Source organism: Triturus cristatus, chromosome 9 (genome assembly GCF_964204655.1).
Source record: "Triturus cristatus chromosome 9, aTriCri1.1, whole genome shotgun sequence".
In the NCBI taxonomy this organism is placed as follows: domain Eukaryota; kingdom Metazoa; phylum Chordata; class Amphibia; order Caudata; family Salamandridae; genus Triturus; species Triturus cristatus.
The window spans coordinates 70,410,769-70,438,310 of NC_140592.1; positions in this window are offsets into that span (position 1 = coordinate 70,410,769).

Consider the following 27,542-nt stretch of genomic DNA (forward strand, 5'->3'; position numbering starts at 1 on the left):
GCGATCTTTGAAGGACTGGTCAAGGGAACAGCGGAGCAGCCCGCGGAGCCAAAAGGACGCTACGGAGGAGGCGTCGCGCCTGGAGGAACAGGACTAGCCAAGGGCGAACGGTCGGACTTGGTCTACGAAGGGGCTGGCTGGTCTTGCTTACAGGGCGGGGGGTGATTGATGCCCGGGCACTGGCTGGGGCATTGGAGCTGCCCGGCTCGCTGGGACTGGTGTGGCCGCACATAGGGACTACGCTGCTGCTCTCTGGTGAGACTTTTCTTTTCTGATATAATGGACTAGTAGGCGCTCTGGGGGCCCCGAGACCTAGCAATAACTGGTGGAGATCACATTGAGCCCCCCCCCCGGGGTGCTGTATGACGTTTGCTTATCAGAATTGGTCCTGAGTTTGCCCGGGTGGGGGGCTGGTGGGTGCCAGGGGCCTATTGGGGGCAGTGGACTTGTTACATAGGGCGTCTAGCCCGGTCCCGCGGGGGAGTGGTTTGGGTTCCCCCCCCCTTTGACCCAGCGGTGGCGGAGGGGAGGCGGCCCACGTAGGGAGGTGCACGAGGGCGGGGCGGGAAGGGTACATTACTACCCGGAGGCGCAACCTAGTGGGGAGTGTTAGGTGCCTGGTAGTCTCTGCCCCCGCGCTGCTGCTCTACGAGGTCCCTGTTGGGCCTGATTTGGGAAATGTCAACGAGGGATGAGTGTGGTTTTGAGGTGTGGGGGGTGGGATTGGGGTCCTGTCTGGCCAGGTTGGGGGAGGTCGGCTGTGGGTGGGGGCGGAATGCAGTTGGGTGGGGGTTTTGGAATGTGGGGTGGTTGGGGGCACGACGCACTGCGAGACCTGTGTTTTGGTCAGTTTTTGACGGCATGGATGTGGATACCCGGTATCGCCCAGACAGTGGTGTCCTGCGTAAAATTTCTCCTGGGGGTGCGAATGGAGTGAGGATGTTACGATGGCCGGCCCTAGAGTGGTGAATGGTGAAAGCAATACTAGCACTCTCAGAGCACTGATGTGGAATGTTCGGGGACTAAATGACTTCCGTAAGCTCCGGAAAGTGCTGAACTATTTCCACAGGCACCACATTGACCTAGCGCTAATACAGGAAACACACCTTCCTCCAGGGAGTAAAATGCTTTCTGCACGAGGCTTGGCGGGCACTAGCGTGTCGGCCGGCTTTACAACGCACTCCCGGGGAGTGGTCACGTGGGTAAACCCGAACTCCAAATTGAAACTGACGGAGCTTGAGGCTGATCCGCACGGGCGCTACTTAATTGCTAGGTGCACAGGGAAGGGTCATGACATGGTGGTAGTTAACGTGTATGGTCCGAATTTCGATGATCCAGGGTTCTACGCCACGCTGGCTGCACTTTGTAGACGGTACGAACACGCGAGAATGGTGTGGGGGGGTGACTTCAACTTCATATTCAACCCGCCGGTGGACCGCTCATCGGGGTCGGTGAGGCGCCCGGCAACTGCTGCCTTGCGCATGCAGGCGGAGATGACTAGACTTGATCTGGTCGACGCCTGGAGGCACGGACACACGGGGAAAGGTGGATACACGCACTATTCGGCACACCATGACGTGCACACTAGAATCGACTATTGGTTGATATCGCGTTCCCTACTCGCGGCGGTTAAGGAGTGCATAGTCCTCCCGCGTACGCTTTCGGACCACTCCCCTCTTCTGCTGATACTAGACTCCCCGATCAGGCGGATCCCGCCGTTCACCTGGCGACTCCCGCCCTACTCGTTGCTAGACGAGGCCTTTAGGGGGGAGCTGGCGGACGACATAGAATCTTTCTTCGATAAGAATCTGGGCTTGGTACAGAGTTTCCACACGATATGGGACTCATTCAAAGCTTACATACGCGGCATGGCAATGGCCAAACACTCTGGTGTCCTTAAGTGCATCCGACAGCGTATGCGGACCATAGAAACGCAGTTAACGCAGCTCGAAGAGCAACTACTGCGGTCCCCGGCTGACGGGGTTGAAGCTAGGATCTGCGAGTTGGTCGCGGACTACAATAGCGAAGCAGACAGAGAGGTGCAACACATGGGCAAGTATGCAACTGCCCGTACGTATGGGGAAGGTGAGCGCCCGGGCTCCTTGCTGGCGAAGATATTGCGTAATAGCAGACAGCCTCTGGTAATAGAGGAGCTGGTCACCCCCGCGGGAGCAGTGATTACCGACCAAGAGGAGATTGTGGCGGAATTCAGAGAGTACTATGCCGACCTCTATTCAGCTAAGTCAGCGCAGATGGAGGAGGAAATAGATGACTACCTCAGCTACATTAAAATGCCCTTCTTGTCTAACTCGCAGAGGGAGTTTCTGATGTTGCCCATACAACAGGATGAGATCCTGGAGGCTCTGGGGGGCATGAGGTCGGGCAGTGCACCGGGCGCTGACGGGTTGACAGTGGCCTTCTACAAGGCCTTCAAGGACGTGCTCCTCCCGCACCTGATCACGCTCTTTGATGAGATATGCCAGGAGGGGTGTATGCCGGATACCATGAGAGAGGCTCTACTGGTTACTGTTCTGAAACCTGGGAGACCCCCTAACATATGCGGGTCCTACCGGCCCCTCTCTTTGCTTAACGTGGACGCCAAGCTGTATGCTAAGGTCTTAGCCACGCGCCTGGCGCTGCTGGTGCCGGAACTGGTTGCTCCGGAGCAGGCGGGCTTTATCCCATCAAGAAACCTTACATATAATATCCGTACGGTGTTAGGTGCCATGCAACATGTATGCCCGGAATGTAAGGCCCTGGCGCTCTTTCTGGACATGGAAAAGGCATTTGACTCTGTAGAGTGGCCATTCATGGTGCGGGTACTTCGCAAGTACGGGCTGGGTGAACCCTTTCTGCAGATGCTGGGTGCTTTGTACTACCGCCCCACAGCTAGGCTGCGGATCGGAGATCGAGTCACGGACGCCTTTGACATAGGCAGGGGCACCAGACAAGGTTGCCCCCTTTCCCCTCTCCTATATGCTCTGGTGGCGGAGCCATTGGCCTGCGCCATTAGGGAATACCATAGACATGAGGGCATCAGCTTTCCCACTTATAAGATTGGTATTTCGACCTATGCCGACAACACCCTGCTGTATGTGAGGGACCCGGAGGTGAATCTCCCCTCCATTCTTAGGGAGGTGGTCAGGTTCGGGGCGCTATCTGGCCTTAAGGTGAACTGGAGCAAGTCGTTGGCGTTCCCGTTGTCGCCGGTGACGCTCCCGTTCCACCTGGAATACCCCCTGCAGTGGACAACGGATTCGGTACGGTACTTGGGGATTCAGCTGCACAGGGACCCGGAGGTGCTCCTCCGGGAAAACTACGGAGTGGCATACACCAAGTTAGTCGAGGATGCGGCGACGTGGAATCGGCTCCCCCTGACATTGTTGGGCAGAATAGCCATCATGAAAATGGTGGTCCTACCGAGGTTCCTCTTCCTGTTCAATAATATCCCGGTCGTGCTGTCTAGGGCCTTTTTCAAGCAGCTAAACCAAACGCTAGTTACCCTGGCCTGGGGTGGCAAGCAGCCCAGGGTCCGGTGGGAGGTGTTGACGCTGCCGTACGAATTGGGGGGGCTGGGGGCTCTGGACCTGGAAAAGAAATTACAGAATTGCGCAGGCGGCGCACCTGCATACGTGGATCCATGCTGACCCGGGGGTTCCCCATGTTATCCTAGAGAAATTGTTCGCAGACCCGCTTCCTTTACCGGCAATCGCCTTTCAGCCGGTAGATCGTAGGGTGGGAAGCTTAGACTCCCTTAAGGCCACGAATCATGCTTGGCGGGAGTTGGCGAAGGCCCGGGGCTGCGCGATCTTGTACTCCCCGTTACTGCCGGTGGAGTGGGCGGTGTGGCTCCCCCCGCTGAGGGAAAAGGGTGTGACACGGGCGCTGAGTAAGCTGGGCATTTCGCGGATGGCGGATTTTTTCGTTGACGGAGTGGCCAAGACGTGGGACCAGATTGGATCGGCGTCACCAGCCCCCACGCCCCTACAGCGTTTTCAGTTCCATAGAGTGCGCGGTGCGCTGTCGGCCCTCTTGGGGCCGGATATGGCGGACCCCCCGGAGGTCCTGGAACTCACTTATGTAATAAAGACCACGGCGTCAGCCAAGCTGGTCACGACAGTCAAAAGACTGGGGGACCAGAGTATGGCGCACCGGTGCGACGCGGCGAGAACTGCATGGCAGACGGATCTTAATATGGAGATCACAGACGAGGTATGGAAATACTGCTGCGCCAGCACCAAGAAGGTATCATTAAACGGCCGACACAGACTGGTGCATTTTAAATTCTTGCAGCATGTATATTATACCCCGGAACGATTGCATAGGTACGGGCTGTGCCAATCTGCGGAGTGTGAGCGCTGCCACTACCCCGTGGCGGATTTCATGCACATGGCCTGGTACTGTCCGGGGGTCGCCAGGTACTGGGCGGAGGTCTTCCGAGAGCTCAGTAAGATACTAGAGGTGGAGATTCTCCCTAGCCCAGCTTTGGCGTTGCTGGGGTATTCCAGACCCCTCCCGCCGGCATTGCGCCGCCTGGCGGATATTGCACTCTTGATAGCCAGGAGAGTTGTGGCGATTTGCTGGATGAGAGGACCACTACCCACTAAAAAGCGATGGGCCAGTGACATGCTGTATTGCAGCACGCAGGCGGAGATATACGCTGAACTGCTACCACCTAAAAGCCGTCCCAAGGATTTCTGGGGGCTGTACAGAACGACGCTGACACCCGGGGACCCTGAGGTGGATAGTCAGGGGGGGACACAGAATGTGGAACCCTGTGGGCACGCAACAGCGGTGGGGGACCCTGGACATGATCAGGATTCCGCGGAGGTGCGCCTTTGAGGCTCCCCGTTACACAGAGTGGTGGAGGGGGCTGCATGCGGAGTATGCGGATAGATAAGTGCCTGGTTGGACTGGGTTGGTTTCGCGATCGGCCCACGTTAGGGTGTGTGTGCTGCCAGGATCAATGTGGATCGCCGGAGGGAGGATACTTGGACTGGGTACGCCGAGATGGTGAGATGATGGATGCGGGTGAATGCGGCAGAAGCATGGGAGAAGACGGTGCGTGTGTGGTGGGTGGGGTGGGCGGGGGGGTTAGAGTTAGGGTTGGAACACACCGGGGTTAGTGCATGGGGGTAGATACGGCTCTGGCCAGCGTATGGACCATGCTGGGGGCTTCTTTCAGTACGGTTTGGTGTAATGCCGCCGGTCCCCTGGGATGTCGGCTAAATGGCTGTGTAATAGCGCCCTCAACTGCCTGCGCGAGGAGCTGCGCCTCCGCACAGGGAGGGCGATACTGCCTGTATTGTTCCTTTGTGTTAATAAAGGTTTTGGAAACAAAAACAAAAAAAAAAAAACTATATCATGTGTGAAACCTATGGTTTTTTAAGTGAATATATATATATATATTCTACAAAGAGGCATGTCCTTCTCATGCCCAAGTGGAAAGCGCACACAGGAGCCGTATTGAGTAAAGTGCTTTATTGTGCAGACCCCCTGCACCGACAGACGTGTTTCGCCTTGCGGCTTTGTTAATGTCAGTTACATCGTGCATAAACGGCAGTATTTCATTACTCAACATGTCACATGATATTTCATTAACATAGAAGACAGACTCACGTCGCTTAATGCTAAAATTCATGGCGGCCCTCTTAGAACATGTTTTTGTATTCATGAGTACTACTACCGATAAAAAAGTGATAAAGTGCTCTTCTTTAGTGATTTAAAAACATTATACACGGGTGAACATTGTTCTTATTCAACATTTGCGATTAAATATATTACTTCAGGCTTAGCTCAACATTTTTAAATAGTAATTGCCGAAGACCAAATGTTTCTAATGTATATTATGGTTTTGACAATTTCCCCTTTACCACTCTATAATAGGTTCCAATGTCTGACACAAATGGAGGATAATGATTGACATGGAACTTTAATAGGTAATACAGTGGGAAATACAGATAAGGGGATTACGGTGAACCCTAACATATTTACGAGGCAAAGCGAAGTCATTATTAACCGTCAGGATCTTATTATGATGAATGGGTCACCGGTTATAAATGACTCTAGTGTGCCTGATATTTTAACAGCTAGCATACTTAGAGAGCCTATCACGAATATAGAAGTACCTACAAATAGGCATAATGATAAGATCGCCAAGATTCAAGAAGGGTATTCATTAACAACCTGGAACATCGCAGGTCTTGGAAATAAATTAGGTACTCCCTTCTGGCTGGATTTTATTAACCGTGGAAGTGACATAATTTGTTTCCAAGAAACATGGAGTACAGATTGCGTCACTGTGGAAGGTTATACCTCATATTGTGTTAATGCGACACCCTCTCCAATGGGAAGAGCCAAGGGTGGACTATTGTTGCTTATCTCAACTAAATTGATTGGATGTAAAATTATTTCTTATTCTTCCATTGACAGTTATAGTCAAGTTTTGCGCCTAACATTCCCTGTTGGAAAGGATTTGGTTCTAATTAATTTTTACAATAATAATTTTCGCAGGGATAGGGGAGCTTGCTTAGTTTCACTGGAAAAAGAATTGGATAAGGTATTAAATATTTCACCTAAGCTGACTGTTGTTGTGTGGGTAGGTGATTTTAATATCCAAGCTTGTCCCACCACATTTATTAATTCTTGTGGTTATATGAAGTCTTACTCAACCATCGCAGGGACTAAGGATGATATGCTACATTTTCCACATTGGGATTACGGCATGATCCTTAATGCTCTAATGGCCAAACTTGACCTTGAGCTATTGGATTGCACCGAGAGAAAGGGCCATATTAAATGTCCATCATTTACTGGCCGAGATGCAAACAGTAATATTGATCACATTTTATTAACTCGGAATAGTCCACATGTGGACCTTTGGATAACTGAACAGGTGGTTAGTGACCACAATAGTATTTCCATAGTCCTGTTGGCATGGGGTAACAAACTGATTAATAATGATTATACAATTACAGATATTCTCCCTATCAGGCCGAACGGTATGAGAATCAAATGGGATGGTGTAGACCCACATAAGATCCAATCGGTTGTGGTAAATAGCTGTAGAGACAGTATTAATTACTGTCTAAGGGATGAGGTTACCTCTGGTAAACTATGTATGGAATTCTCTAATATGAATAGGGTGGTAAGCGATATTTTAACTCGGAAATCCAAAGGTCCAAAACATGTTGGTAAGAAGTGGTTCAATTCTGAATGTACGGAGATATTAACCAACTTAAAGTTAGTTTTAAAGTCCAAGCCCTGTGACCAAATCTTAGTCCGTAAATTACGATATGCTTATAAACAAGCTGTCCTTGCCCATAAAAATGGCGATGAGAATAGATGCTTGGGATAAGCTAGGCTTCGCAAGTGACACCGGAAATGTAAAACTATTTTGGGAAATTATAAATAGGCCCTTTTTAAAGGATGATCATATCCCTGAGCTGACGTCCCATGTTAATTGCACGGAGTGGATAGAACATTTTTCTAATATTTTTAATCCAGATAAGGTTTTTTTAGATCAGTTTTTACCAAATGATTCTATTTGGCCACTTATGCCATTAATGATTGACGTCGATGAGGTGCGTGAAGGGATGGTAAAAAGTAAAGGGGGCAAGGCACCAGGTCCGGATGGTGTCCTGATCGACTTATATAAAGCCGAAATAGATCTCTGGGCACCAATCCTGACAAGAATTTTCAATGCTGCATCCGAGGGGAATTTTCCAAAATCATGGGCTGAGTCATTGATTGTCCCTCTACATAAGAAGGGATCACGATCTGAAGCAAGTAACTACCGTCCTATTTCATTGTTAGATTCTTCAATTAAAGTACTAAATAGGGTACTATTAAAAAGATTGGAGGACTGGGCTGCAGATTCAGATGTACTGACCCCAGTTCAATATGGGTTCAGGAAAGGCATTGGGACTATCGAGCAATGCCTTAATTTGGATTTGCTTATCAACAAATATACCACAGTGAAAGGAGGTAACTTGTTTTTATGCTTCGCTGACTTGAGCAGCGCATTTGATCTGGTGGACCACTCGCTCCTTTGGCCAATACTGCTTGACCTTGGAGCACCGGAGGAGATTGTATTCTTTCTAGCAAGGCTATATGAAAAACTCTCTTGCAGTGTACGCTACGGGCCCACTGGCGAGCGAACTCCCTTCTTTACCGTGCGTAGAGGCATAAGGCAAGGATGTGTTATGGCACCCTTTTTATTCTCTCTCTTTATTAATCAAATTGCATCCATTTTAAACAATATCTCAGCCGACGCCCCCAAAATTGACAATATGGTCGTTTCAGTATTGTTAAACGCGGACGACGCTGTCCTAATTTCCCGCACCCCTTTGGGTCTACAACGTCTCATCGACGCTTTTACTCATTTTATAAATGGCAGGAAATTGTTGATTAATAAATCTAAGACTTTCACAATGACATGCGGTAAAAAATTGAAGTCACCATGCTCCTTTTTCCTAGAAGGTTCAAAGATCCAAGCTGTTAAGACATTTTGCTATTTAGGTATTAATTTTGATGGCAACGGCAAATGGACAAATGAGCAAGTAAATATTGGACATAAAGTAAATAGGAATTCTAACGAAAATAGGGGACTATAGAATAAAGGACATGGTCACCATATATAATGCGAGATGTGTTTCTTCAGCTCTATATGGAGCTGGATTATGGGGTTATTCCTCTACCGCCCAACTCCAGATAAATGAAAACAGCTTCCTTAAACGACTGTTATGTGTCCCGGCTGCAGCTTCCACAGAATTGATTCATCAGGAAACTGGCCTCAATTTTATTTCTGATCTGGCTGCAGTACGCCCCCTATTACTATGGCGTGCAATATGGCACAAAAAGGAAACTGCGTTCACACAGTCTGTAATTAAAGACTGCCTTAAGTTAGATCTATGTCATCGTATTCCGTGGTTAAATTATATTACTTCTTGGTATAATACTTTGTTTGGAACTAATATTCATTCAGAGTATATAATACCTCTTTCTAAGAAGGAAATTAAAGACACCTTTATATTGTATAAGATGGAAGAAAGAAGTCAATTACTTAGGTCTCAAAAAACTTCTGTATTTTATAGGCAGCTGAGCCTTAAGAGTGGGCTTCAGTCGTACTTGGTGGATGTGACTAATAAATTGCACCGTTCTGTTTTAGTACGTTTAAGACTAGACATTGTACACCATCTAGTATCCTTCCCTGTAATAGGGGCAGGTTCTAATTCAAACTGCCCATGTGATAACGTTTCTAAACAAAGTTGTTGCCATTTCCTGCTATTTTGTAAATTTTATGTTTTCTTAAGGAAGTTTTATTTGAAACCAATCTTTTTAAAATATAATATCCGTTCAACAGCTGACGCTATGAACTTATTATGTTCCCTCCAAAGCCCAGACATCTGCTTCTATGTTGCATCTTTTATTTTGAAATGTAGAGCTGCCAGGAAATCCATAATTTTATGATTTGAGAAACGTGTTCTATAATGGCTATCATGTATACGTGTATAAGTTACTATGATTATATGGTGGTGCTCTAGATAGCCTCATGTTTCCACATGCTAACTCACACATAGTTGTAATAAACTAGTGTAAGGTTATCCTGTTATGCTTGAACTGGTGCATTAGTGTTACTATGGCATGGGGGTGTCTTTTACCATGTCATGGATTTCATATTTAGGCACACGTCACTTTATTTTTGGTATGGAATGATTCCTAGATCATGGAATTCTTGTTCCTTGAGTAACAATATACTAATGTAAATATGTATGCCTAAATTTTGTACTATGCACATATCACTTTATTTGCAAGTGGAGTTTATAATTTGTTTGATTCTAAGTTTACCGTGCAACATCTAATAATCTATAAGCGACATTTGTCGGATTTTTATTTTTATTTTACTAATGTGTTTTTATGTTAGTTAGTTAGTTAGTTAATGACATTTGTTAAGCGCTTGGTTGCACAGAGAACAGTGCGTCCCCGCGCTGACAATCCTACCAACATCTCTTCAGCTTAGCTCACAGAGGGTGAGCACTAGGGCCAGGGACATACTATGCTGAATTTGTCTTGGGGAAAAGATGGGTTTTCAGCCTCTGTCTGAACTTGGTTTCAGACGGCTCCATCCTCAATTCGATGGGTAGGTCATTCCAGTCTTTGCTGGCATGGTGTCTAAAGGAACGTCCTCCCATCCTTGCTCTGTGTATCCGTGGCACCACTAATAGCATGCTGCCCATCGACCTCAGAGGGCGTGAGGGGCGATAGACTGGAAGCAAGTCCTGGAGATATGGAGGTGCTTTTTTGTGAGCTATACGGTGGGTGATGCACATAGTTTTAAATTTGATTCGTTCCTTTATTGGGAGCCAGTGCAGGGAACGTAATGCATGTTTCCCAGAGGCTCTCCTAGGGAGGTTAAGGACCAGCCTGGCAGCTGCGTTCTGGACGCGTTGTAGCTGTGTTAGGCCTTTTTTGCTGAGTCCACATAGGAGGGAGTTCCCATAGTCTAAATGGGAGGTGACCAAGGCATGTACCATAGTTTTTCTGGAGCTGCGGGGCAATAGGTCCAGGATTTTCCTCAGGACCTTCAAGAGGCCATAGCATTTTCCGGCAACCTTACCAACATGATTGGTAAAGGCTAGATTAGAGTCCAGAAGAAAGCCAAGGTTTTTAACTGTGTCTACCGGGGCCGGGACAGGGCCCAGTTCAATGGGCCACCAGGCAGAAGTCCAGATGGAAGGACAGGGACCTACGATAAGAACTTCCGTCTTATTACCATTAAGGCGGAGATAGTTCTGTTTCATCCAGCCGTCAAGTGCCACCAAGCAGGCCGAGAAATTCTCAGCATCCACAACTGGATCACGGGACAGATTGATCACCAGTTGTGTATCGTCTGCATAGGAGACTATTGCGACACCATATGACTCCACCAATTTGGCAAGGGGTTCCATGTACAGGTTAAATAATGTGGGGCTCAAAATCGAGCCCTGTGGAACCCCTTGCCTGAGACATCTTACACTGGATTTACATGGTGGACAATGCACTTGAAATCTCCTGTTCTTAAGGAAGGAAACCAACCACTCATGTGCAGGTCCGGTTATTCCCTTTTCATTCAGGCGGTCCAGTAATACGGGGTGTGATACGGTGTCAAACGCCGCACTTAAGTCCAGTAGGATCAGTGCGGCCGTGTGACCCTCATCCGCCTTACCCCGCAGCAGTTCTGTCGATAGGAGGAGGGCGGTCTCTGTCGAGTGTTTGGCTCTGAATCCCGACTGAGACGTGTGGAGGAGCTTGTTTTCCTCCACAAAGCTCACCAGCTGTCGGTTAACCAATTTTTCTACTACCTTCGCACAGTAGGGAAGGAGGGAGATTGGTCTCAGGTTGTCTAATTGCGTTATGCTTATGTGGGCTTTCTTTTTTATTGGGACGACTTGGGCCAGTTTCCAGCTATCCGGAACTAGACATTCCTGGAAGGAAAGCGAGGCCATGTCACCTATATGCTTCGCTACCTGGGGAAGATGACTGTGAAGAATCCTCGCTGGTACCGCATCTAAGGGAGAGCCCGAGTGAATGTCCGATAGGATGTTGATAAGCTCCTCTGCTTGGGGAACCACAAATTTCCTAAATTCTTCCCTGACCTTATTTCCGCAGTTGGGGTCGGGCAGATTTGTAGCTTCAGAGTTAGTCTGAAACGATGCATAGATCTTTTCTACCTTCCCTGTAAAGAAGTCTGCGATCTCATTGCATGACTCAGTTGAGGGGGGGGCTTCCCCTGAACTCGCTAGAGGGGCGGAGAGTTCCTTCAGAATCATAAAGAGCTCTTTAGATGTGTTCTCTGCACAGTCAATCCTTTAATTATAGTACTCTCTTTTAGATTTCCTGATCTGGCTGTGGTAGGACCTTAGTTCACTCTTATAGACTTCACGTAGTGAGGGGGCATATTCCACTCTCCATCTACGCTCCAAGGTTTTACATTTGGTTTTAGCGGCGCGCAGCTCAGCGGTGAACCACGGAGCGATTTCGTGCTCCGTGCCATGGCTTTATGAGTCCAAGGGGCTACATTATCCAGCGCACCTTGAACCCATTCTTCATACATCCTGTACGCCTCAACCAAATTGTCGCTGAGCTTTGGGGGTTCCTGTCCTAGGGCTTGACTGAAGGCGTCGTGACTGAATTTCCTCCAGTCCCTGCGCCTAATAACGGGAGGTTTCTGTAAAGGCCCCCTGTTGGGCAGTGTTCTGAGTTTAAAAGGGATCAAATAATGATCTGACCACAGGATCTTAATCGGAACAGAGACACTTATATCTTCCCAGTTTGTAAAAATTGGGTCCAGCAGATGTCCTGCTTGATGGGTGGCTCTGTTGTCAGCTAAAACAAACATGAGAGCTCTAAGTTCATTAATTAGGGAAACAGCCTCTCTGCAGTTGACATCATCCAAATGCACGTTGAGGTCTCCTACAATCATAAACTTATTATGGCGTAAAGCAGATTGCGTAAGAGCTTCCAGGAGGCTTTCAATGAACGCAGTCGCCACACCTGGAGGACGATAGATAAGGTAGCCCTTAATGGTGCAGTTGGGGCTAACCGAAATAGAAAAGAGTCCCGCTTCACATTTATTAATGGAAGTCGGTTCAAGAGAGACTGACAGCTCGCTTTTGTGGATAATGGCTATCCCCCCCCCTCTTTGAACCCCTCTATTAACGTGAAGAATATTAAAGCCGGGAGGAAGGGCCTCTATGATATCAGGGATGGATTGTTAATCCAGCCATGTTTCTGTCAAGAAGACCAAGTCGGGTTTGTCATCTATCAGTAGGTCATAAATGTTCAAGCTATGACGTTTCATCGATCGACAGTTCAGTAATAAGGCAGATAGTTCATTACCTTCCTTACTCGTCGCTTGGTCTCTGAGGATAGTATGGCCGCAGCCCACACACTTCAGGGGCCATTGTTCCACCTGCAGCTTGTGTTCGCATTCCGGCGGCAGCCTCCTGCGCAGCTGTAGTAACGCCTGCCTCGTATAGGTTACTATCCCATGTTGGTCCGAGATGGTTAGGCCAGGGGGACGGGGCCTGGGCCGCTGATGGTCGCGGACGGGCGCAGACGGGCTTGCCTTAGGCGCGCCTTCGGCGTGCAAACGGCGCTCCCGCTGTGCTCGTCCGCTGCGCTTGCGTGGATGGCACATTTAGGGAGAGGGTAGGCGTGGCCAGTGAGGTGGGCGTGGCCTCGCGAGTGCAGCGATGGCGGCCTTTCAACCAGCTGTCCCGCGATGCAGCGCTAGCTCCGCTGCTCGTGGGGTGTCCGCTAGGCGCTTAGTACTATCTAAGCTCAGGGAGAGTTTTGGCAAGTTTTAAAAGAAGTGAAACACAAAATACACAATTTTTTAAAAAGCGATAGACTTGGCCTCCGGCTTCCGCCTCAGAGGTGTATGTATGGTTCTTTATCAGTCCGTGCGAGATACTGGTCCCGGTTCAGTGATTTATCATCAGTTTGTAATTAAGGCAAATATATGTCATAAATTTTTAATATGTATTATTATGTGTGTTCAGCTTATGTGGTTGTATTTATACTAACCAAATAAAAGCTTTTTGACTTGACTTGACATTGTATATATCTTTCCACAGTGCTCACTCCTATGCATGTTTATTATGCCCTGAATGGGCAATTGTGCGTCAGGTGGAGGGACGGTGGTGGGAAGGATGGGGAGGGAAAGGGAATATTATGTTCAGTTTTCCCTGATGGAATTTGACTTGTAGAAGTCACTAACCCCTATTGAAGATGTACCCATAGTTCCTCATCGTTATTAAGCCCTATGGGAGCCTTTGTTTTAAGATCAATGATGTATTTTGAGTCAAGTATCCGCAATCTTTTGGTTGTGTCACCTCCCCTTTCATCGTTTTCTATTTGGTCTATGCAGTAGAATTTCAACAAATCTCGTTTGCTTTTGTGAAACATTTCGAAATAACGCGCAACCGGATAGTTAGTATCTTTGTTTGTTATTGCACACATGTGTTCAAGAACACGTTTCTTGGTGGAATGAATAGTACTTCCTATGTACCGCTTGGAACACGGACATTCCAGGCAGTACACCGTGAAGTCTGAATGGCAATTTAGGAATTGTTTAATATTCCTTAGAGGCCTTGGATCACCTGGTCTCCCCTTGTAGCTTAAGACATTCCTGCTATATTTGCACGCTTTGCAGCGCATGCATGAATAAAATCCTACTGCATTGATTCTGTTCTTCACTTTTGGTATCGCATGATAGTGGCTATAGACTAAATGATCTTTGAGTGATTGACTCCGCTTGTATGTGATCAAGGGATAGGCTGGAATTAGATTTTTCAGCACATTATCTGTCTTTAGTATGTGCCAATTTTTCCTGAAGATATGCATGATATCTTCAGGAAAAATTGGAACATACTAAAGACAGATAATGCCTGAAATGTCTGTGTTCCAATGTCAAAACCATAATATACATTAGAAACATTTGGTATTCGGCAATTACTATTTTAAAATGCTGAGATAAGTCTGAAGTAATATATTTAAACACAAATGTTGAATAAGAGCAATGTTCTCCCGTGTATAATGTTTTTAAATCTTAAAAGAGCACTTTATCACTTTTTTTATCGGCAGTAGTACTCACGAATACTAAAACATGTTCTAAGATGGCCGCCATGAATTTTAGCATTAAGCGACGTGAGTCTGTCTTCTATGTTAATAAAATATCATGTGACATGTTGAGTAATGAAATACTGCCGGTTATGCACGGTGTAACTGACATTGACAAAGCCGCAAGGTGAAACGCATCTGTCAGTGCAGGAGGTCTGCACAATAAAGCACTTTACTCAATACGGCTCCTGTGTGTGCTTTCCACTTGGGCATGAGAATGACATGCCTCTTTGTTGAATTTATTGCGGCTCACCACCGCAGGAGTGAGCACCCGGGGCGGAGGAGCGGTGGCTGTGACTCGATCTTTCTACATATATATATGTGATCAAGGCCTCGGAGGAGGCTGAAACGCGTAATGGCACTGGTGCGGGCTTTCTGACAATAAACCCGTTTTCTTGGCACTAATTTTGGGTCTGCCTTCTCGTCTGTGCATGCGGTGGCGTGAAGTGTTGCTGATATATATATATATATATATATGTATATTACCTACTGGCGGTCGCCAGTAGGTAGTTATAGTTAGGACCACGTTTCCATAGGAAAACCTCAACATTCTATTTTGAATAACTTTGGCGCCGGTCGACGAATCCTCGCGAATTTCTCAAAATAGGTGGGGCGCTACGCTCCGCTCCTACCCTGAAAGTCTCGGGGGGATCCGTCAAGCGGGGGCTGAGATAAAAGGGGTGTCCCAAAACGCGTTTTTCCCATGCATTTTTCCATAGGACCTTTAGAACGAGCTACAGCCCGAACGGCTGAACAGAATTACTCAAAATTTGGCAGAGAGGTAGTCCCTAGGTCAAGGAAGTGCCTTTTGTAGGTTTGGTGTAAATCTGTTCAGTAGATTCTGAGAAAATAGCCTTTAAATCAATATATATATCTGAGCCCGCTTACGGTACGCTTACCGTACGCTTACGGTAAGCGTACGGCGGCGTGCGCGAGCGCGATTCTGATTGGCTGTTAGATCTTAGTAAACATTCGAATCGGCCGAAACCAGGAAGCGGCGGCCGCCATTTTGTGTATTTCACTCTGAAAAAAAAGAGTGAAAACAAGGAAAGGGGGCAATGAGGAGAGTTACAGACTCCCTAACATTTGTAAGGGGGTCAAAGAAGGACAGAAAAGTACAAAAAAAACATTTATTGATTTTAAAAAAAATCACGGGGTACGCGTACGGTAAGCTTACGGTAAGCGTACGGTAAAAAAATAAAAATAGATAAATGAAAAGCAGATTTAAGAGTTTAGAAATTAGGGAGCTCTAAAAAGAGCTGTTGTGTTTATGAAGTCATTTTTTTAGTGGTACCTACAAGTAAGTACCGATGCAGAGTCTAAGGTTCAAGAGGAAGACTCTGTTCCCTTCATCATTGAAGTGCACACCATCTCCTCTATAAATGTCTTGCATGTCATAACGCAAGTTGTTGTGGTAAATGGCACCCATACCATAGTCACGGAGGAAAGCAGAAACAGATTTGTTGACGTGCTTTCTTGCTTTGTCAATCTGTGGACAGAAATGATTGGACCAGTTCCATTTTTGCCTTTGGCATATGTTGGAAAACACAAAGGCAGTTTTAGGGAAAAGTGTAAACAGTTGTGCAAAGGTGTCCTTCATAAGCATTTCCAGACCTACCCCAGTCAAAGTGCCTAGGTCATTGCCACCACAGTGCACTATTATGAGGTCAGGGTGTTGGATTTGAATGAAGGATTTCACCAATGGCATCAATTGGTGCCACTTTAACCCTCTCTGACCAATCCATTTAATGTCTACATTTGGCAAAGCAAGGTCTCTCACCATATCTGTTTTCTCTGCAAACTTTTCACTCCAGAAGACATAGCTGTGCCCTACAATCCACACTGTGAACATCTTCAAAGGAGAACTGGATGCACTCAGGAGGTGTCTTTCAGTAGAATGGCAATATGAAAAGAAAGACAGTTTGGAAATGGAGGCATACATATTTTTTTAAAACAAAAAGAACTGATTGGCTGTTTCACACCATTCTAGAATAAAAACTAGGCTGTATGTGAAAATTAATAGAAGCATGTTTTGTATTGGTACAAAAAAATGTGTAACCAAAGAACAGTACTATGGATTTGCTGTAAGGTTTGAAAAGTCAAGCACTCTTGCTCTGTGGAATTGAAACATTGTGTGTCGAACTTCTGACCTAACTGCACACAGCAGTGTTCCATGAGCTGTTGCTATGGTAGCAGGCAGAAGTCAAGTTGGGGGAAGGGTACTAGGCAGAAGTCAAGTTGGGGGCAGGGTACTTTTGGAAAAGGGTTGGTTTTCAACCAATAGAAATGTGTGATTACATTTGAAAAAAAGGGGGAAGCACTGAGATTTGAAACTTACATGTATATGTGTGGAAAAATAGAGGGAAAGTTTGCCATTATCTGGTTCTGCTGAGAGGAGAGAGGTGAACACAACAGAGATCCTGGCTCTGATAATCTGCTGTTTGAGTGTCACATTTCTTTCACAACTAACTAATTTTAAAGGTGAGTTTAGAGTTTGAGAGGGGATGTATGTGGTAACTTAAGAAATGAATAATAGAAATGGGAAATGTTTTTGTTGTAGTTACACATGGTGGTTTCATAATGTGACAGTGTGTAAAAGTGATTTACACTTGCCCCGAAAAAAAAAAGAGCAGTAAGTGTGCTTTCAAATTGGCAAAGAAATTTCGTTTTGGGACTAATGTGAAAACATGACTCTGTGTGCATAGAAGAATTATAGGCAGAGATTTATTGTGTCTTGCTCTGGTGATTTCACAGTTGCATTAGATGGAAAGGGGGAGCGAATTTTTTGGGGAAGAAGCAGAGGCTTAGCACACACCCATGTGCTTGCCATGTATAGTCATGCACAGTATTTAGAAGCCAGTGGGGTTTTCAGGTTTAAGTCTGTAATGCAAATACATTCAGCATCACTAAGGCTGGTTGCCCTTGGTGGAGTGTAGGCAGTCACAGAGAATGCACATGGTGGTGGTCTGAAAAAAAAACAGCTTGGACATGTGCAATTAAATAAATTTTTAAAAAAGGTTTCATAATGTGTCAGTCTGTAAAAGTGATTTTCACTCGGCCCGAAAAAAAAAGAGCAGTAAGTGTGCTTTCAAAATGGCAAAGAAATTTCGTTTTGGGACTAATGTGAAAACATGACTCTGTGTGCATAGAGGAATTATAGGCAGAGATTTATTGCGTCTTGCTCTGGTGATTTCACAGTTGCATTAGATGGAAAGGGGGAGCGAATTTTTTGGGGAAGAAGCAGAGGCTTAGCACACACCCATGTGCTTGCCATGTATAGTCATGCACAGTATTTAGAAGCCAGTGGGGTTTTCAGGTTTAAGTCTGTAATGCAAATACATTCAGCATCACTAAGGCTGGTTGCCCTTGCTGGAGTGTAGGCAGTCACAGAGAATGCACATGGTGGTGGTCTGAAAAAACAGCTTGGACATGTGCATTTAAATAAAAGAAAAAAAATTATAGTGAATTGTAATTTATAGTGAAATGCAATATATTCTGAAAACAGCAAAAATAAGGCAAAAATATTTTTTTGAAAAAAATGTAAATATGTATACTGTATTATAAATTGTTAAAAAAATATTAATACTTTTTTCTTTTTTTTCAGATCGATATAGAAAATTTTCGAAAACTACAACCATTTTTAAAACTATTTTTAAAAAAAACAAATGAATAAATATTTTTTTGAGTGAGTATGGTAAGTCAATAATAATAATTGTAGTCTCTCAAGGACCTTGTAATATGATAATTGATTTTTAGTGTTTTTTTTAAAAAATAAAAAAAAGGTACGCGCACCGTACGCGTACGGTAAAAAAAAAAAAAAAAAGGTTTTAAAAAACATATGTAAAAAAAAGATGAAAGATAAGGTTGGCTCTTAAAAGAACCGTTGTGTTCATGCAGGGACAAAGGAAAGGAAGCATGGGAAAATCATTCAAAGCTACAAATGTGCTGATCTATTTTGTTGTTCACTAGGGAAACACTGGTCTCCCTATGACAAATTAGACCTTTACAAAATGTGCAATGAATATCAACCTTCCGAAATCGAAGATTCATTTCCAGAGGGCCAGCAAAAGGAGATTCTCCCCCCACAGATGAAGGGCTCACCTGACCTGCAGAAGAAGGAGTCAGCCCTGCAGATGATGGTCCAGGCTGAGCTGCTGTGGATGTACTGGCTCGTCTTTCTGAAGAGTTACCTCCAAAAAGATGACCATGTGTCCTTCTGTGTACATCCTGGAGGTGTCTCTTCATGGTGTGATTCCCAAAGGAATACTTCCTGTTAGGATTACCTCTAGAAAGTACACGCTTACACAGCTTGCAAGTAACTAAGGGTGCATTCACCTTTTGCTGGCCTTCTGGAAAAGTAAAATAATCCCAAACATAAGAAGGCTTTTGTTTCCTCGATCTCTGCCTCAAGACAGTGCTGCTGGTGCTAGCCTCACTCTCAGAAGAGCTCTGCTGTTCTGCCATCGTATCCCAAAGACAAACCAGCTCCTTCTCCCAAGGGATCACAAGCAGAAATGAGGGGAATGGGTGTGGTGTAGGAGAGTTCTAGAACTGAAAGTAGTTTCAACCAATCAAAAGTTGTGTTTCAAGATCACATGACCTACCGTACGCTTACGGTACGCTTACGGTACGCTTACGGCAAAAAGTACGCGTGCGCGTAAAAAAGACACGCGCTTGCGCGCATGCGCATAACAGTCATTTCCCGGCACTTCCGCGTAACGTGCGCGTGTGGCGTAAGCGCGCACGCGTCCCACGCGCAGTACGTGCGGCTACGCAAAGTGCGTAACTATACGCAAGCAGCGTAGATAGATTACGGACGTTGCGTAAACCGTACGCTTACCGTGAGCTTACGGTACGCGTACTATAAAAAAAAAAAAAAAAAAAAAAAACAATCTGGTAATAAATTTTACATGTTTATTTTAAAAAATATATTTAAAAAAAATATTTAAGGATTTTAAAAATTTAAGCATAGTCTTTATAAAATGAAAGAAAATTAAATTAAAAATATGTTTGAAAAAAATGAAGAATAAAAAAAAAAATTAGCATTTAAAAAACCTTGCAAATTCACTGAAAAAACCATGAGTTACACACACGTTATAGTTAGGAATTAGCATTTAAAAAACCTTGCAAATTCACTGAAAAAACCATGGGTTTCACACACGTTATAGTTAGGAATTAGCATTTAAAAAACCTTAGAAATTCACTGAAAAAACCATAGGTTTCACACACGTTATAGTTAGGAATTAGCATTTAAAAAACCTTAGAAATTCATTGAAAAAACCATAGGTTTCACACATGTTATAGTTAGCTGGACATTTTACTCGTAAAAAACCAATGAAATTGCCCCGTTATAGTTAGTTCAGCTAACTATAACTCACGCGCCCGCAATGCACTGCTGATGACGTCACATATTACATCACTCATGACATGGTCAGTGACATCACTCATGACATCACTGATGACATCTCAAATGACATCACTGATGACATCACTGATGACATCATCCTTGTGATAGAGTGGCAGACCTCCTCTCACCTTAATATAAGCTTTGATACACACATTCAAAAATAGAGACTAAAATTTTCAAAACAATGGACATACCAATACCAGTTACAACAACCTCTTCAGTAATTCTAAGATCCACATACACATCCACTCATTCACCAACAGTCCTATACAGTCACTCATACATGTACTCACTCATCATATGTACTCATACACCTATACATCCTGTTACATAATGCCACTCATCCATAGAGTTACTCACACACATAGTCACTCATGCTAATAAAGAATCAAACATACATTCACCTGCATATACAGTTATACACACACCACCACACTTACTTCTACGGAAACTTACACATACTTAGTCTTTTAAACAATCACTTATAGAAACACATACTTATTCATACAGGAACTCTTTCAATCTCTCCCTCTCACATATACTCACATATATACACCAATAGTCACATATACTAGTTTAAAACATATGTAGTTACTCCTGAAGACACTTTTGGGACAGTCATTCACTCACTAACACACCCATACACACACTCATCCACCCATACAGTCCTGCACACATGCTGTCTTCAACACATACAAACAGTGAGTCACTCATTCATGCACCTATGCACTACGTAATACCCCCCACCGAACCATACAGACACTCAGACTGATACTCAAAAAAACAACTACTAACCTATATAGACACCCATGTAGCTACTCACCAACCCATGCAGCCACTTATACACAAAGTGAGAGATACACTTAATCAGTCAGTTACACAATCAATTTTTTAAAAACGAATCATCCATTTAGACACTTATATACCCATTTATTCTTCCATCGACCTTGAGATATACATATATAAAACATATTTAATTTTCAGAAAAACACACATTCACTGGATGATGTCATCAGTGAGGTCATCAGTGATGTCATTTGAGATGTCATCAGTGATGTCATGAGTGATGTCACTGACCATGTCATGAGTGATGTAATATGTGACGTCATCAGCAGTGCATTGCGGGCGCGTGAGTTATAGTTAGCTGAACTAACTATAACGGGGCAATTTCATTGGTTTTTTACGAGTAAAATGTCCAGCTAACTATAACATGTGTGAAACCTATGGTTTTTTCAATGAATTTCTAAGGTTTTTTAAATGCTAATTCCTAACTATAACGTGTGTGAAACCTATGGTTTTTTCAGTGAATATATATATATATATGCTCCAAGGCATAACCTAAATAGATGGTCACATCAACCGAGTGTCATCGGTGCCGAACAGCAGGTGCAGACCCCCATTCAACATGCAAACAAGCCCTGCCCCTCCACAAAGAAAAGAAAATGTTGGTAATGCTGGTACTCCAAGATTTCAGTTCAACTCCTTTAGTAACCATCAACACGTTCTGGCAAAAGCCTTCTTCCAGAGAGGATACACTGACAGCCATTTAGAGAGTTGAATGCAATCTCGAAGTGACATTGTTGTCCTTTAGTAACCATCCACACATTCCGGCAAAAGCCTTCTTCCAGTCGTGGTATAGGAAGCCAATTGAAATGCTAAAAATATGTTTCTACACAATTTCCGAATGTCTGGCTACAAGTGAGATTTCTTTCTTGTAGCTTAAAGAAAATGTTCTGCAGGTTCCACCCACCCCTCCATTCCATTTTCCCTTGTTCCTTATGTTTTTGTTTATTTTTAATGTTCCTGGATTACTTTTTGTGATGTTAAGTGATATTTTGGGAGCTCGTAGAACACAGAACTGAGATTAGGTGAGATATACTATATAGTTTAACTTAATTGAATAGTTTAAGGATAAATTACAAAACATGGGTTAACAAAAAGGGTCTGCCCTTTTTTGACAAACGAAAAGGGTCTGCCGTTTTTTGACAAGTTCCTTGTTAACGACATCTTTTTCCTGCAAAGATTGTCTAGGTGCCAACATGATCATCATGAAAGCTTAGTCATGCCTGTATGTTGTGCAGTTTTCTGCCCAGCTAGCTGATTGGTGGGAAATATTTGAGTTGCAGAGCTTGCTTCATCGTGGTTTATGAGTTCATAAAAAGTAATGTTGTTCAGTCTAAAAATACAACTTCTTGTTTTAGAAACAATTATTCCCTTCAGCAAGTTCACGATTTGCTGAAGTTGCAGGACTTGCTTCTTGTCACCTTATTACTTGAATACAAAATCTTGATTATTTGCCTCTTTCCTAAACTGCCCTAACTTCTGCTTTTACTCTTGTGCTTTACTGTCCTATTTTCCTTCTGTATTGTATTGTTTCTATTGTTCTGTTGCGTTGCTGAAATATTTTACATGTAACAGAAGGAAAAATCACAAAGCAACAATAGATGATAAAGTTTTGTTAGAAGTCGGATTGGCGGGAAGGTGTGACGTGTAGGAGTTATACAATTACAATTCGTTCAAGTGAAGCAATAACAGATGTATTCACAGCTGTTTTCTAAAAGAGAGTAGGTCTGGTAAAGTCCTCAGTATTAGCACAAGGGCTGAATGCTGCACTGATGAAGGATTGCTTCTTTGACACAGATATTTTCAACAGTGGCGGCTGACATATCCAGAGGGTGGTGAGCAGGTGGGAAAATAATAAAAGTAAAAAAATAACCACTTACCTTCCTGATGCGATGTCCTTTTCGCTCCAGTCTTCTCCAGGCAGGCTCCAACGCAGGACCCAGGAAACTTCACTAACCAATCCTAGCGCTGCTCTCATGGGGCATGAAAGCAGCACCAGGATTGGAGGCAGCGGCCTCCTTCGGTGCTTTCGAGGACACTGGAGCCCTATGCTGTCTCTTGTCCAGTTTAGACAGCTAGGTTAGAGAGGTTGAAAATACACATGTCTGGCCGGCCATTGCAAGAAGGCCGGTCAAAGAGACATGAGCACTTTAAACTTAAAGTGCTCAGCCCCACACTGCTTTTTGCTGCTGCCTGAGTGGCAGCAGCAGAAAGCAGAAAACCCCACCCTCCATCCTGACCCTTGACTCAGGACAGGGTTTTGAAAAATAAAATGGTGATAAATGAACGTCAGGTCGGCGGTTCCGACCGCATCATTTGGATGCGACCGCACATGGTTGCAAACCCCCATTTCTCAATGGAAGCTTGTGCGGCGGGCGGAAACCGTCCGCAGCGCAAGCTCCCATTGAGAAATGTCTGTTGGTGAACAACCCTGCACTGTGTGACAGGCACCGTGAGGTGCCCCCCCAAGCCAAGATACGGAGGGCCAATGGGAAAGGGGGCCCTGCAAGGGGTCCCCAATGATGCTTTCCAACACCCTTTCCATGTCGGAAAGGCCGACATGCAAAGGCTGCTGGAAACCGACATCATAATGCCGAGGGCAGAAACGCTGTCCTTAAGGGATTCTGAGGCGTTTCCAACTGGCCATGAGCCCGTCAGATAGCGTCATGCGGTCCCTCTGACTGCTGCCTCTGACTGCATGCATCGTAATGCGTTGGTTGGACCGCAGCAGTAGATGCGGTTCAGACAGCAGCTGACAAGCCGTCAGTTGCGGTCCGAACCGCATCATAATCAGGCCAGAAGTGATTTGCCCACAATCACAAGATTTTTGAGCCTCCCGCCAGACTTGAACCTGGTTCCCCAGCTTCAAAGTTGGCCACCCTAGCTGTTAAACTTTCCAGTGCAAATAAAGTTTAAAACTGGAAAGTAAATTCCAAATCAGTAGTTTACTCCAGTTTTCGTCACTTTTGTGATGCCAACCCAGAGCAAATCTGCCCAAATGTTTCAAAGCAGTCAGTGTTGTATTACTTAAAGGAATAGGTGCTGCTTTATACAGAAACATGTTTCCCAGTTGGGAAGAAATGGGGCGAACATGCAGTTGTGCCATGGACCACTACTTGCTTCGAAGATGCCACCTAATAGAATCCCCAAAGGCAAGGCTGTCCAGCATGGACAGCGTCCACTTTGCAAATGAGTTACCAGCTCCTTTGAAATGTAGGTCATTTTATATTGGTTTTGCAACTGAAATTGTGATCAGAAACCACTGTAATATCTCATTTTCCGAATCGCATGTAGGAAAGAATGCAAGGCATGCTCGGATGCAAGACCTTGTACATGAGGAAGCAGATCTTGACTTTTGTTCTTTTCTAGGCTGGAAGTCAGCATAGACCCTTTAGCACCAGTGTAATATGATAACATTTTCCGATTGAAATGATGTGACACCTGTCATGGAATACTGCCATGACTGGAGCCAGAGATGATTGTGGAACTGCAGATATGATGACACAGCCAGAGTCTCCTTGAGTAACGACTAGAGCATATACAGCCTTATTTAGTTGATTGTGTGTGAGTACATGTTTACTTTAGTGAGTGTAAGAAAATGTTTAGTGATGGGTAAGATTCCTGGTGCAAGGAGAGAATAATAAAATACTGGCAAATGTGAAGCTTAAGGATTTCGTTGATGTGAGAGAGATGGGTCATCAAATGTAAGGTTGTTCAACAGGGCTTTGCCAGATGTATTATTGCACTAAGGGATGCTGAGGATGAGTTGTGTTTTACAGGATTTCAGTGAAGCAAATTTTTTGACTTCCATTAGTAGATTTTCCATAGAAACAACCTGAGAGTGATAATGTCACTGATAGACGCTGTCTTTATAGGCACGTCATCATCATGCTGGTGTATTGTGACCTCAGAGTTTGGATAATATTAGTACATGTGTGTAGTTTTGTGTGACACTGTTGCCATAGATGAGGCCTGACTTTCAATTTGTGGAGAACCATGGAAGGACTTGGATGCAGAATTCCCCTCTGGATTCAGACAGATCCAGCAGTGTAAGATGAGTTTTTGTTCTGAGATGTATTGGTTAGTTGTTTGGACACACATTGTTCAATGGCTTTACCTAACCGTGGTTAGCTAGTGATAGGTTTATAGTTTGTTAGGTTGTTCATGTCAAGGTTTGCCTTTTTTAGAGTGGGTGTGATCTGGCCCAGAAGCATTAATCAGAAGATGCCAGGATTTTTAAACTAGGAGAAAGTTTGATATTATGATTTGCCCTGGAATTATATCTTGAAAGTAGCTTGTGGGTTTCGGCTGCTTTATTATTATTATCTTTTTATAGTTCTTCATGTGATATAGTTTCGGTATTTCATGTGTCTTTTAAATGCTTTTGATTGTTGATAGACATTTAGTTTGAGGTTTATGCTATTTTATATTTTTCTCAGTGAAGAATGAGACTAGTGTTTTTCAAAGCTTAACACCTTAACACCTCCTTCAAAGCCCTGGTCTTCAGATGGTTTGGTTACATGGCCTCTCATCTGGTTCCCTGACGCATGCGGTTCCTGCCTGTCTTTCTGACTCTCATATAAAAACCACAAATCCCTGGATCATAATGTTCTTTCCAAATCTCCTTAATTCCTGCTATGTCATCCTACTCTCTGACTCATTCTCACTTTGTTGTTTTTCACTGATATCACTCACAGTTGTCATCTCTACTAAATCACAATACATTGAGCCATTCTTTACTAAGACCCGGCTAACTCCTGTCTTATCAAATCATCCTGCTTCTTTGTGTATCTGAAAGTTCGCTGACTCATTTCAGTTCTTCCAAATATTCCTGATTCCTGCAAACTTTTCCAAAGGTGCCTGCCTCCTGTCGTCTATTTCCATCTCTACCAGTAGCATAGCTTTGTGAGTTATTACTCTCGGTTGACATTTGCTCTTATGTGAAGGCCACACCCATCCTTCCAGAATTGTAGACTGAGGTACTTCATAAATAAACAAGAAATCAGCATTTATTTATTTCACCTTATGTTTGTTTCACATACCTAGCCTATATAGAGGATGGACCTGGCCCCGTGGATCACCGCGGAGCAGTGCATAGCTCTTTGGGCTAAAATAATGACACGGAGACAGAATATGAAGACAGGGAGACATATAGATATGCTAGAGAAGCTATAACCTCCTGTACATCTTCTTTTATTCCCACCAGCCATGTGCATGTGTCACGTACTCCTGACCCCCACTAATGACCACACATATCTCCTATTATTTAACCCACCACAAAAGAACTGGAGTGAATGCATGGAATGGTTTCCTTGAGTGCACAAGACTAATCCTGATAGCAAACAATAGCCAATAATACTGGACAAACCACTAACCTTTGGTTCTGGAGCAGTGTGCTGCCCGGCATAAAGCACTTTATTGTATATCTCACTCTACGGTTGGGGGCTGTCTGTGTTGGGTGGATCTCTATGGTGTGGGGGTCTATTATGGGGGTTCGAGAATCAAGGAGTCCTGTCTGGGGTTGCACCCTTTGACTGGACTTGGTTGTCCCTCTTGAATAAACTCTTGTTTTACTTAATTAAATCTGCGTTGGATCTTGAAAGTGGCAAAGTGAATGAGATCTGGTGTTTTAGGGAAGAGGGCGTGAAGAGGAGGGGTGATCCATGTCACATCTCCATCTGGTTCTCCAGCTCAGACAACGATCACGTCATACGCAACAGGCGGGAAAACAATTAAAGGCATACCGTAAGTGTCTCATACGTGAGTAGTGCCTGTGGACCATGTGTGCAGCAAGTGTTTAGGAAGCGTATCATGGACAATAAAAAAGGAATAAAAATCTAGACTGTTGGCCTATAATGGCACTTGGTTGCGATCGCTAGGATCAGCTGAGCAGCTGAGCTGAGCAGCGTGTTGTGTGTCTGGTGCCCTTTTTATTGCAGTTTTATATACCTCGAACTTGACCCGAAGGTATTAGTGCTTTACATGAGCATCAGTTACATAACATAAGGATACATTCATTATTTTGTTTGTAGGCACAGGGAGATTAACCCCTTCAGCGCGGCGCGGATTTCCGCGCCACGCTGAAGGTTCCGTGCGCGGGCGGGGTCATGACGGAACGGTTCCGTCATGCGCACAGCGCAACCGACGTGCATGACGGAACCGTTCCGTCATGCGCGTCGAAGGGGTTAAGTGATTTGCCCAGAATCACAGGATGTTGAGCCGATGCCGAGACTTGAATCTGGTTCCCCAGCTCCAAGGTCGCAGTCCTGCCAAGTACCACGCATCAGGGTTAGACTAATGCATTTCAATGTCGTGATCCGCATCATCACCCTGAAATGCGAAGTCACGCATAATACCGCCTCCCGAGCTGTCAAGGAACTCTAGTAAACCACAATCAAGCATTGGAGCTGGAGCGTCAGCACGTGCCGAGTCCGCAGCACTAGCAGCTGTTAACATTAATTACAATATAGGATCATTCACCCCTACCTAGGCCTGGGCTAAAATTCCGTTCCGCTCGCGGAAATTGCGATAATTTGACATTTTTGCGTTCCGCGGAGAGCGCGAAAATGTCAAAATTTCCGCAATCCGCATTTTACCGGAAATTGTTTGCTTGCTCGCGCTGTAAAAT